We start from the raw sequence: 12,542 nt of genomic DNA, 5'->3' as shown, positions 1-12,542 counted from the left end.
TGATTAAATTATGAGAAACAATTGAGGCTAGAATTCATTAAAATTGAATCATTGTATAACCACATATTGTGAAATATACAATTGAATCAATTAAATACCTTGTGTATCATCAATAAAATAATCGTTTGGTATTTGATAATTGATTAAGCGTTAACATGATCAAGTTTCAATAAAAGTATATTTTTTTTATTTTTGCTTCAAAACATCGCATATCTTTTGAAAAATATCTGATACTCTTTTTTAAAAAGCGGTTTTTTGAAGTGTCTATTCACCCCCTCTTAACCGTTTTCTACTTCCCAGTTCACACCCAACAATTGGCACCAAGAGTTGGTCTTTTGATTGTGTCTAATCGACATCGAAAAGTGTGAATATGGCAGACGATGACGGTCCTAAGTGAGCGTATAATAGAGCACTTGTTTTTAAAGGTGAAAATTATACTTATTGGAAAGCAACAAGTATGTAAACTTATTATCAGTTGAAGAAAACCTATGGTGTGCCGTCACTGAAGCACCATTCATCCATACGGGTGATGATAATATTGTTAAACATCCTAAGGATTGAACATATGGTGAGACCAACAAGGCTTCATATATTTTGAAAGCGAGGAGCATATTTATCTTCACTTTAAGCGCGAAAGTATTCTACTCAATTTCATATCATACGAGTGCTAAAGGTATATGGGACACTCTCCAACCTCTCTATGAGGGAAAAAATGATGTTAAGGATTTTAAAACCAACATGTTTAATGAGGAGTTCGAATTATTTTGTGTGGATCCCGAAGAATCCGTGGATTCCATGCAAACTAGATTCCTCCACTTAATCAATAAACTACGCAACTTGGGTAAAATTTTTTCTAAAAAATGCTTTACTAACAAAATATTTAGATCTATGTACAGGGAGTGGTAACCTTGTTAGACGAGGACAATCATCTAAGGAGGGGGGGGGGGGGGTGAATAGATCGCAAATAAAATTTTCGTCGAATTAAAATTCTGTTTTAAACATTATTTACTTTGGCAAGCGAAAGCAATTTTGAATTAACACTCGTCTATCCCGAACCATTATCGGAAGATTCATATATAATCTAAACCGTAACAAAATGTAAAATAATGCATGCAAAAGAGACTTTGTCGATAAGGAAAATCATAAGATAACAACATGATAATAAAACATAAGACATGAAAACAGAAATGCATGCAAAAGAGACTTTGTCGATAAGGAAAATCAAATAATTCCTACGATCATGACTACCCATAGTTTCAGGTCTCCCACCCCGGTGCCAAGCCACACCATCATTTCTATATTTGACATCCAAAAATCACACATCTCCCTGAAAATTGTTGATAGTGATGTTGATTCTCATTTTGATAAAAAATCATATTTTTGATGTCAGTTTCAGTGGCACCATGGTTAAATCCCATGTCCTGACGAATCTGATTGAACTTCTTAGTAGCATACGTGGCAAAGTTGTTAGAATTATTGTCCTGGGAAGTCATATGTTCATGAACCAATCTAAAGCGCTCCTCTTGAGCAACTTCAAACTCGTCACGCCTACGTGGCTTCTCTTCTTGGCACTCTCGTTGCTCTACATGCATGTTTTCCAGCAAGGTGATAATAGAAGATTTTTAACCACTTGAGCCAACACCATTGTTACTAAAAGTCGTGCCATGTTAGGTCCAAGAATTTTGTTTCCACTGACCCCACCCCTATGGGTCTTCATGTTGCTCTACATCACATAGCCAAGCATAATCATCATCATGGTGAGTATCAACCATGTCTGTGTCTACATGGTGAACTTGGTCTTCCACCTTTTGTTCTTCAACATTAACTGAGCCAAATTCACAGGATCATCATAGTTGTAAATCAATTTATCGAACCCCTTCATGCGGTAAAAGTAAGCCTTGAGATTATTATCCCAATGGCATTGTTAAACTCTTGAGCATGACCGGGAGAGATGCATAGAAGATTTGGTACACCAATACGAAAGTGCTTTAGAATCCTTGTAATCATCGAAGCATAACATAAGGATGAACCACTGTTACAATCTCTAACATTAAACATTCTTGCGACAAAATAGTTTGGCCAATTAATCTTAACTTTACTCTGAAGAATATACCTGAGATGTACCTCAGTTTGGTCAATCCGAGAATGGCCTCCTTTCCTTGGATGCAACACGTGAGTGATAATCCACTGAAGAATACAGGGATCTCTCTTTAATAATCCCGTGGATAATATATCCAATTGTCATATAGTCTTGGTGCTTTGAGACATGATTTCAAGTGATTTTTCTAATCGAAATCCGGATGAAAAGTATGATTAGACAAAATGGCTTCATGAGAGAGCACATAAATTCCAAGCACATCCTTCCATGAGTCTTTCATAAAATGGTGGGAAATCTTTCCCATCTTAAATCGAAATGCACATCCTTGCCTTGATTCTAACCCAACATAAAACATCCTTATCAAATCTACATTACAGTCTGTTGAGACTTTAAAAAAAATTGTTAATATGTTGATATTCCATAAGATTAACAATCTCAGGAATGTGTAACTCAACAACAACTGCAGGATCATAGACACATTGCTTCATTGCAATTCTATTTCTGAAGAATTTCTCAAATTCTGCAACACAAGTGTGATGTAGAAGTTAGAGAGCACTGACAGGTATGGACAGGGATGTGCCTACAATAGTCTTGCCTTTGTTCACTTTGGGAGCCATGAATTTCAGATTTGATGGTATGCACATAAGGTGTTTGAGAAAATGTGTGAATAAAAATGTCAAGATTTTAAGTGATATAGGATAACCCAACTAACCCAACCTATGAGAAATTGACTCTAATCACACAAAGAAGAAGAAATCAGATGAAGACAAGTGATATTTCAAAAAAATGATAAGAATTTATGGATATTTGGAAGTAGAGATGAAGAAGTTTTTCTAGGAAAGGGAAAAAGTGACTTAGGTTTACTAGGAAATGAGGAAGGTTTGAAAAAATGTAATAAATGAGTAGTTTAAAAGAGTCAAACACGTGGAAAGAGGGGAAGAGTCGAATGGGTCGACCCATGTGACTATGGAGATAGCCCAAAAGTCTAAAACAAAATAAGAATTTTAAAACATTTCGAATGGGTCGACCCATGTGAGTTGGGTGTCAAACAATACTAAACATAGTTGAATTTGAAAGGATTAAAATTTTGAATGTGTCGACTCATACGAGATGGGAGTCAATCCCTACTGAACTAAATTTTCAAAAATGTAGAAATTGATGTTTTGGATCGACCCCAAGCATCTGTGTGTCAACACACACTGTTCAGATTTTTTTTTGAAATATGAAGACATCTGGGACGACCTATGAGGAGATTGTGTCGACACATTCACTATGGACTAAGAGAAACCATGCAAAAATGACATCTTTCATGCAAGAATATATAAATATCAAGCTCAAACACTATAACATAAAAAATACTTCAAATTTGAAGAAACAACAGCATGAAATACATATGATGATGAAATAAAACATGACGTTGTTGCTACCGGGATTTCATGATAACAAGGAATCGAGACTTGAACTAAAGAATTGCCTATCGAAGGTAAAATCAAATGAGTCACCACAGAATTTTATTTGATTTATCTCTATCAGAGAGGAAAGGGGAAATAGTCGATAAAACCCTCGAAAAAAGGAGACGCGCACATGAAGTGATAAAAGGGAATAATGAATCAGTCTCGCAATCGAGAATTAGGTTCGAAAGTAGGTTACATAAGGGGAAGGTATTAGTACCCCTTACGTCCATGGTACTCCATGAGTACCATTTGAGTTGTTTACGTACATGGGTATTGATCTCGTTTATTTTTTTATTTTCAAAAGTGTGTAAAAAGAGTGATGGGACTCTGGGTTTTTTGTCATTGTGCTCGCCAAGGATTGTGACCCTTGTGCCTACGTATCACTCATCGAGTAACAAGGAATTAGAGCTCCGTAGTTAGGATTAGAAAATGTTTGTGTGTTGATTGATTTTACCTTTGAGAAAATGGTTTCTAGGGATGGTGCCCTAAGGCATGAAACTTAGGTTTGACAGGTTGTGTTTATTTTACCTTGAACAAGGATTTATGAAAAAGAGATTGTTTGTTATTAGATTGCACTAAAGTTTAGTGGTGGAGGTGAATATTCTAGACAATAAGCCAAGCGTCTTGTGTATAAAATAATCAGAGTAAGGATATGAATGCTCCATTCTCAGTCATTCTCCACCACTTAAGGCTCATGGCGCATAATACTAATCGTAGTTGTTAAGTGTATTGAATTTGATTATGAAAAAAGCCACTTTATATTGGATCAAGGTTTTGTTTATTTGATTGAGAAATTGGGTAATGCAACAAGCATGCAAAGTAACCAACAAGAAAATAGAGGGTCTCAGTGTAAGGTAGCTCAAGAGAAAGCCTTGTGTATGCAAAAGTGACCTAAGCTAAACAAAGGATAATGGACTTACAAATATGTCCCCCAAGGGAGGTGCCATGATGCCATACTTACAACCGGTATGTAAGTTACAATTGAAATCCAAAGTTGAAACCAAGTATCACAAAGATAAGGGAAAGGCCTCCAAGCAAAGGTCCTAGGATGCGATTCTCTAAGTCCAAGTTGATTAAGTGAAATGTATTATTTTTGGTCTTATAATTTTATCATGTTTTTGTTGTTCTTAAATGTAATGATAAAATAAAGTAAAGACAAATAAACATGCATGATGAAGTTAATACAATGGTGATAATGAGTAATTGAATACTTAAATGTAAATGACATAAAAGTAAATAACAAAAATAACAATGACAATAACAATAAAAAAAGGTTAGTGGTAATCAAGATTAGTAAAGTTAAGTTAAGTTGGTATTATGGACGATGGACCAACACTTGAGGATTATCTGTCCTTAAGTCAATAAATTCAAAATATGGTGCATCACGGGAGAACTTATCACTGATGCAAAGTATGGAAGATGATCAATGGACCAACTTACCATAGATTTGTACCAATAAAAGTTGTACAACCCCAAGTCCATCTATCAATAGATTGACAAAAGGAAGACCATGCAAAACTCAAAGTTGGAAATGATTGATTAAGTTGTTAAGTTAGCAAGTATAAGATCAAAGCATAATATTAACAAGGCAATAAGGGTTAGTGTATGATATAAGCAAGTAAGTGTAACACCTCAAAATTTGCCCTCCTCTTCTTGGGACTAGTTTAGCATATTGCATTTCATGCTTTAGGACATTAGGCATTTTCATATTGCATATCATGTGAAAATAATCAGAAGTCATCCTCCAAAGTCTTTTCACAGATGGAGAAGTGATATGATTCAAGCTTGAGGGTTTCTATGGACTGATTGTCAACCACCTAAGGGTGTGCACTTCAATTAGGGTTTCCTAATCCTTCAAAGGTTGAGCATTATATTGGTTGCAAGGATATGTCACCATCATCATGGTTATGTCATCATCCAGGGTTTCATTGTTCTTGCTCCAGTTCCTTTGGATTAGGGTTTTGACCTCTAGTCAACCCTAATCAATGACTTCTATTCCAGCCAGGGATTCTCAAGAAGGTGAAGTATTCTATTGAGATGGAGATCACATGGTTATGTGGAGAGCTTATTGGATCTAGGGGGTTCATTTCTGAGCCATTTCCTCAGGTGGTAGAGGCTCAAAGTCCACAGTGCATGTTCAAGTCATCTGGGGCCCATAAAAGTCAACTGAAAGTTAACTGAGGGCTAGGAGGGGGAGAAATGGTTTGAGACATCTCATTCATGTTCAAAAGAGGTTTATTTGTCATTATAAATACATACCTTGAAGATTTTGAGGCCAAATCAAAAGTTTCCCAAAATGGAAAGTGACCTGTAATTGAAAGTTTCCAAAAATAGCAAGTTTTTGGTTCACATTCAACTTGACTTTCCAACATCAAAAATGCTTCAAATGAATTTTTGTCCAACATGAAAGTTGAAGATATTTCTCTCCCATTTCCAAAAAGTCCAAGATCATGAGCATCTGATGAATGGTTGAGGAGATATGGTCAAATGATTGCAATGTGTACATGAAACTTCAACAAGCCATAACTTTTGATCTAAAACTCCAAAATGAGCGCCTCTTTTTGCATATTTCTTCTCTTGACCTATAATTTCCAAATCTATCATTGCATTGCATGAAATTTCATCACATGACCATTTGCTCATTCATGAACATTTTGGAGGGAAATTTGGAAATTCAAAATTGGTGCATTATATGAACAAAATACCATTGCCAACATGTGCATGAGATGATTTTGAATGATTTTGAGCATCCATACAACACTGTTCACGTCCAAATTTGCATGGCACCTCACATTTCCCAATTTTGGTCATACACCTTATTTTTCTTAATCTCAATTAACCAATGCAAATATGGATTAACAATGTGATTAGGACAAAGTATAAATGCCAAATCATAACAGAATTTTGGGAGTTTTGAACATTCTAGATCCAAAATTTCTCTCCCCTCCAAATTTTTCTCTCCATTGAAACTTGAAATTTTTCCACATAGCACTGGGATTTTATTGCATATTCTTGTTCTCTGATCATCATTGAGTGCAGATCAAGCTCTTGATTGAAGAATTCAAGCCAGAATCGAGCACATCAAGCTCAAGAACATGAAGATGGAAACTGCCATTTGAGCTAGATCTAGGTCGTGCCAAGCCTCAATTATTGCATCAAACTTCAAGTCATCATCTCAGGATTGGATCTGGATCAATTGAAACCTTGAATCGCTCGTTTTCTCATACTGCTCTTCAAGAGGTTAGAATTTTGAACCTCTTAATTCTTCAAATCATTGCCATGTTTAAGTAGATCTCATCATGCTGAGCATTCTGGTGGTTATAGAATTGAAATTGGTCGTGTATTGAGCAAGTTATGATGATTTGAAGTTTGAAATATCAATAATGTTTTTGTTCGATTTACACTGGTTATGATGATTTAATGTGAATTGATACTGGATTTGGAATGTACATGTGATGAGCTTTCGTTTGATATAAATTTCGCACGATTCTGGAATTTTTTTGTGATGCATACACTGTAGCACCACCGTCTTCACGAAGAAGACGGTGGAAACCACCGCCTGAGCCGCCGTCTGCAACATGCAGAGTTGGCGCTAGGGTTTGTCCAGCGCGTGTCCACGCGTGCGTCCTCGTGGCTATTCCATTGGACCTCGCTTCTTTGACCATTACACGCATGCCTTGACCTGATGACTGGGATGCCACCTCATTAATAAAACTACAACGTTTTGGCTTGTCCTCCCTTCGATTCCCAGCGGTGCCAATTTTGGATTTTTATTTGGTTTCAGCGCTTCATTTTCTTTCTACATGGTTCGATCCCTGCAGCACACATATTTTCAAATTACTCCAAATCATTTCATTTCCCTCCATATTTTCATATGATTTCTTCATCATTTTATAATATTTTCATCCAACTTGCAAAAATCATAATAAATTGAAAATTAATCCAAATCATCTCCAAATTTTTGCTACTTGTTCATATGGATGTCTACTATTTTTTGGTTGTGATTTCATGATTTTATCATTGCTGGAATTTGAATTGTGGACTGATATTTGAACATGTATGCAAATGTGACATGCTTCATTCATTCTATTGTGAAATGCTCATACATTGGCCAATTAATTTGAAATTTGGTATGCTGATTCCCAACATGTTGCATGATTTTTGAGGCTTGGTTGTGCATTTTTATCATTTTTCATCTCTGTTTTAGACACATGATTGTATGGTGTGACAATGTGTGTCACACAATTTGATGTCATACTTGTGCATTTTCATTTCTAGGTCAATTGAGTTCTGTTGATTCTAATTTTTGGCATGATGATTATGTTTGACATGTTGTATGCACATAAAAATTTCCATGATTGTTTGATTCATTTCTGTTTTAATATGAAATTTTGATTCTTGATGTCCAATTGTGTGCTTTGTAATTGCCTTTGCCATATCTTGCTCATGTAATGACTTTGCTTGATGCTTTAGACTTGGTCGTTTTTAGGACATGTTCTTACTTGTTTAAATGAGCTTTATGTTGAATATTGGTTGCTGTTTTGACTTTTTACTTTGCCTTTGACCCTAGGCTTTGCCCTAGGGGTTTGTACTCACAATTTGAGCTTTGCCTTTCAGGTTCAAGCAATTAGTTCTAATGGATGATGTGATCTCCTTGCTTGAGATGATTTTGCTTTGTTTGCTAACCTTTGGTTATGTTGTAGGTCCTTTGGTGGCTAACTCACTTGAGTGTTTTCCTCTTATGGCTTACATGTTGTACATATTGGGAATGTCTGACTGTTGTTAATTGTTTGGGTTGTCTGAATATGAATAATGACTTGTTTGATTTTCTTACAGGTACTTTAGTAGCTTTAACTCATTACTTGAGTTGCTTTGCTTTGCTTGTGGTTGGCATACCACTTAGGTAACCTCTCTAACTCCATGTAGTCTGGAAGCCCTGTCGTTTATGTTTGGCAGGCATTTGGCTGAAGTCCTCCTTAAGAGGCAATGTCTGTGATTGTTTATATTTGTTCCATGTACTTCAAGTCCTCCTAAGTGAAGAGGCGATTGGCAGATAGAAGGGATTTACAATCAATCCCCTGCTATTCAGTTGAGTCTTTCATTATGCTCGCACTACGTGCTGATGCATTTTGAATAAACACCCAAGATCCTTGTATATAGAGTCAGTCAAGTGGAGTAGGGTCCCTCATTCTGGACCCCCACGTTTTCATTGATTCAAGCTCACCCAGGCCAGGGTTAAGAGCTCTAAGGTCCAACCCTCATTACCTTTCATCTGCTCACCCTGACGGTCAATGTCAGTGGTTAAGAGCCTCAGACACCCCTTCCAGTGTTGGCTTGTTTGTCGAGGTTGATATGACCCCTTGACTAAAGCCCAACCTTGTATGAGCCGCTTGTTTGCATATAGCGTGTGGTGATTGCTTTTGATGTTTATCTGCTTTTGCTTCTCATCTCCTTTCTGTAGGAGTCGTATGATCAACTTTCGAGGAAGTTGAACGTACGTAGAGATAGACTTGAGATGACTCACTGCCTGTGTGAGTCAAACTCTTGTTAGAGACCTCAACCTAGGGTTATAATTTGCATGATGACTATTAGGCTCGAGTCAGTCTCCCTTTTAGTCCGTTATTCCCTTGGTCTCTGGTTAGGAGAAAGTTTCTCCCCTGTTTAGGGGAACTACGTCGCCCTGATCCTCATACCAGATGAGGTACGTAGGCAGGAGATCGTTGCGAGATCTCTCCGGGCGCCCTTCTTTCTTTTTGTGTGTGTTTTGCGTGACAGCTATTAGGTCCGAGTTCCCGACTCCCTTTTAGTCTGTGTGTTCAACTTCTTTGTTTCTTCTGACGTCTCAGCGTCTTCTTGGTGTTTGCTTGACAGCTACTAGGCTCGAGTGCCAGACTCCCTGTTAGCTTGTCTGTTTGATAACCCTTTTGCGTGTGTTTGGAGTCGGATGTAAGACCAACCATTGGCATTCCGTTTCCTTATTTGTGTTTGTTGTTCGGAGTCGGACGTAAGACCAACCATTGGCAGTCTATTTCCTTTGTGTGTTTATTTTGACGTCTCAGCGTCTTTGTGTTGTGTTTTGTTTCGGCGTGCGTTAGCCGAACTACGACAGCTCTAATTCTCATTCCAAATGAGATACGTAGGCATAGGATGCGATATCCTAGCGAGCCCGTTTCCCATTCCCCCCGAACTACGTCGACTCTGATGTTTGTGTCTGACAAACTACGTAGGCCCAGGATGCGACATCCTGCCGAGTCCGCTTCCTCCGTTTTCTTCCACCCGTGTTTTATTCCAGTGTGTGTGCATTCTTTGAGCAGTTATTTAGCAACCTTATTCTATTCTCTTGAGCGTGGATCCCGTCGAGTACGACGGACGTGAGGGGGTGCTAATACCTTCCCCTTGCGTAACCGACTCCTGATCCTTGCAATCTCCGATCGTAAGACCATTTCCTTTCCAGGTTTACTTCGAGCGTTTCTTTTCCCTCTTTTGGGATAAATAACGCATGGTGGCAGCTCTGTTTGTTTGTTTTTTCCCGCCGGTTGTTTTTTGCATTGTGACAGTAAGTATAAGAGGTTAGTGGGTTAGTATAAACCAAAAGAAATAACAATGTATCAGATGAAATCACAAGTTAGCATGTGTAAGCAAAACCTCACCTACAAGCCAATGACCCAAGTTAGTTGCAATACAGGCAACCTATCCATGCTTCAAAGTACCATAGATGAACACTTGATCATCCATTAGTGGTTTGAAGTATGAAAGGTTTAATCAACCCTAAATCAACCAATATCATGACCAAAGTAGATTTCATTAGCCCAATGATTCAAGACTTCATAAGTCCCTAAAAAATCCAAATGATTACAAATAAGGCACCAATAAATTCTAGAGACAAAAATAATGGGGGTTCATGTTTAAAACATTTTAAGAATAGTAAAATAAATAAGTGTAAAAAATAAGTCAAAGTTGGAGGAAAATGGTAAAATAAATAAATAAAGCAAGTCAAAAGGAATAAAAACTTAAAGAAAGGGGGCGCTGGGATTCGAACTGCCACCCCTATAGTTGCAGGCCAAATGGCCAACCATTGGGCTAATCTTGCCCAACTGGTAATTGTTTGCACTTACCACTAAACCAAGTTTGTTCATCTGATACTTAATCGCGCTTAAAAATATATATAAAAAATTAAATTAAAGAAATAAGCAAAATAAAAAACCAAAGCAAAAAGGTAACCACATGACTTTGTGCAATAAAAGAGGCTAGGCTTCGAGTCCAATGGATATCATAGGAACAAAAAGGGAACCTCATCCCCTTCATGCTAGAAAATCAAACCTACATCTCCTTCTGTCCAAAATCATCGCTCCGACCATAATCAAACCTCCGCCGCGCGCCGAAGCTCATCACCGGCGGCGACAAAGCTTAATCCACAACAGAAATCACGAGTTCTCACTCGCTTCCCGCTTCTCCTTTCGAATCTCCACTAAAAAAGAAAACACCAATTGGTTCGAATGGAAACATGATTGATACTTCTGAAGGTGTCTCTCAGGTATGTTAATGGCTTAGATCTGTCCTTCTTCTCCTCTTTATAACGTGTGGTTTGCTTGTTGTTGTTTTGTTTATTGTGTTGCTTCTACGTGTGTTCAGTGAGGTTGAGATTTTTTAGTGTAGTGAGGTTTGAGAGTAGGTTGAAAGGCTGAGTTTCAGAGGGTGTGGTTGTGAAAATTTTATTTGTGCCCAGTATTTTCAGTACATGTTACTCGAAAAATATGAAAAAAATAAGGTTGTGTAATGTCTCCTTTTAAATTGCAGGGAGAAGTCCATAGTCAGTATGCCTTTTTCTTTTTTCTTGTATGTGTTGCAATTCTGCCCTTTTTATATCACCCATTGGATCTCTTAAAATATGAATTTGTTATGTAATTTTGATAGGTCATTTTCTCCTTTTTCTTGACACAGGGAAACTCTATCTTTTTCTATGCAGGAAAATAAAACACTGCAATTTGAGGTCTATGTTGAGGTGGTGTGATGGACTTTGGGACACAAATCACACTATGAGGCATAATGGCTCTGCATTTCCTTATAATTTTTTTTCTTTTTCCGCAACTGTACTACTGCTGCTTGTTCCCTCTTGTTGTTGCTTTTTCCTGTACTTTATTTTGAATCACATTGCCTTGTTCTTGGACTATAATGGGCATTTGCATTGTAACTTGTAATGGGCCAATAAAATGTAATTTGTGTGGTTTTTTCACCCTTGTATTTGTTTGGGGAAAATGCTTTGAAATTGGATGATTGATGTGTTTTGAACCTTGCATATTTGGGTCTTAAAAGCATATGGACCTTAGAATACCAACTTAAAAAAATTAATCTTGAATTGATTCAACCAAAATATATGCAATACGTTTGAATCAAATTTGCAAGGGAAATTGATAATGATAATGAATTTGTTGCCACTTGGGAAGATAATGTACCAAAATCTTATTTGAGTATTCTTTGAGAAGCATTATTACCAACACGCCTTAGAATTGGAGGTCACGTCCTTAAGAAATGGAACAAATTTTAACTTATGGCCACTTAGATATCATTTGTGTTTTTTTTTAATTTGCTTGAATCATAACTTGGATTTTGCAATGATGACAACCATGTATGGTTGTTGAAACATGCTTTGGTCATTTAGAACTTGAGCAACTTGAGTCCATACCAAAAATCCAACATAAATTCCACATAAACAAATTGATTTTGAATGAATATATTGCATCTCCATGTCATTTGAACAAGGATGAATTAAAAAAAAGTCAAAGTTTGAAGTCTTACTAAGCTCGATTAAGTTAAAAACTTGAATCACCAATGAACTTGATATTCCTTGAACAACAAAATAAAACCTACTTAGATCAAGACTTGATGACTTGATGACTTCCAACATAACAATTTGAACTTTGGTAACAATTTCCTTGAAAATCATTTATAACCAAGATGAATTATACATGAAGCGATCCTATTTTGTTTGA

The 12,542-nt window shown here is 37.0% G+C and overlaps 1 long non-coding RNA gene across 1 annotated transcript; it reads left to right on the top strand.

Moving 5' to 3' along the window:
- The first annotated feature begins 10,767 nt into the window (after positions 1 to 10,767).
- LOC127135505 (uncharacterized) lies at positions 10,768 to 11,785 on the top strand. Its single transcript, XR_007808590.1, has 2 exons — positions 10,768 to 11,086; positions 11,519 to 11,785. It is a non-coding gene; the product is annotated as an uncharacterized LOC127135505 (long non-coding RNA).
- Positions 11,786 to 12,542: the final 757 nt, after the last annotated feature.

Source organism: Lathyrus oleraceus, chromosome 4 (genome assembly GCF_024323335.1).
Source record: "Lathyrus oleraceus cultivar Zhongwan6 chromosome 4, CAAS_Psat_ZW6_1.0, whole genome shotgun sequence".
Taxonomy (NCBI): Eukaryota; Viridiplantae; Streptophyta; class Magnoliopsida; order Fabales; family Fabaceae; genus Lathyrus; species Lathyrus oleraceus.
The sequence above is the reverse complement of the archived record's forward strand: the minus strand, read 5'-3'. Positions and strand labels throughout refer to the sequence as shown.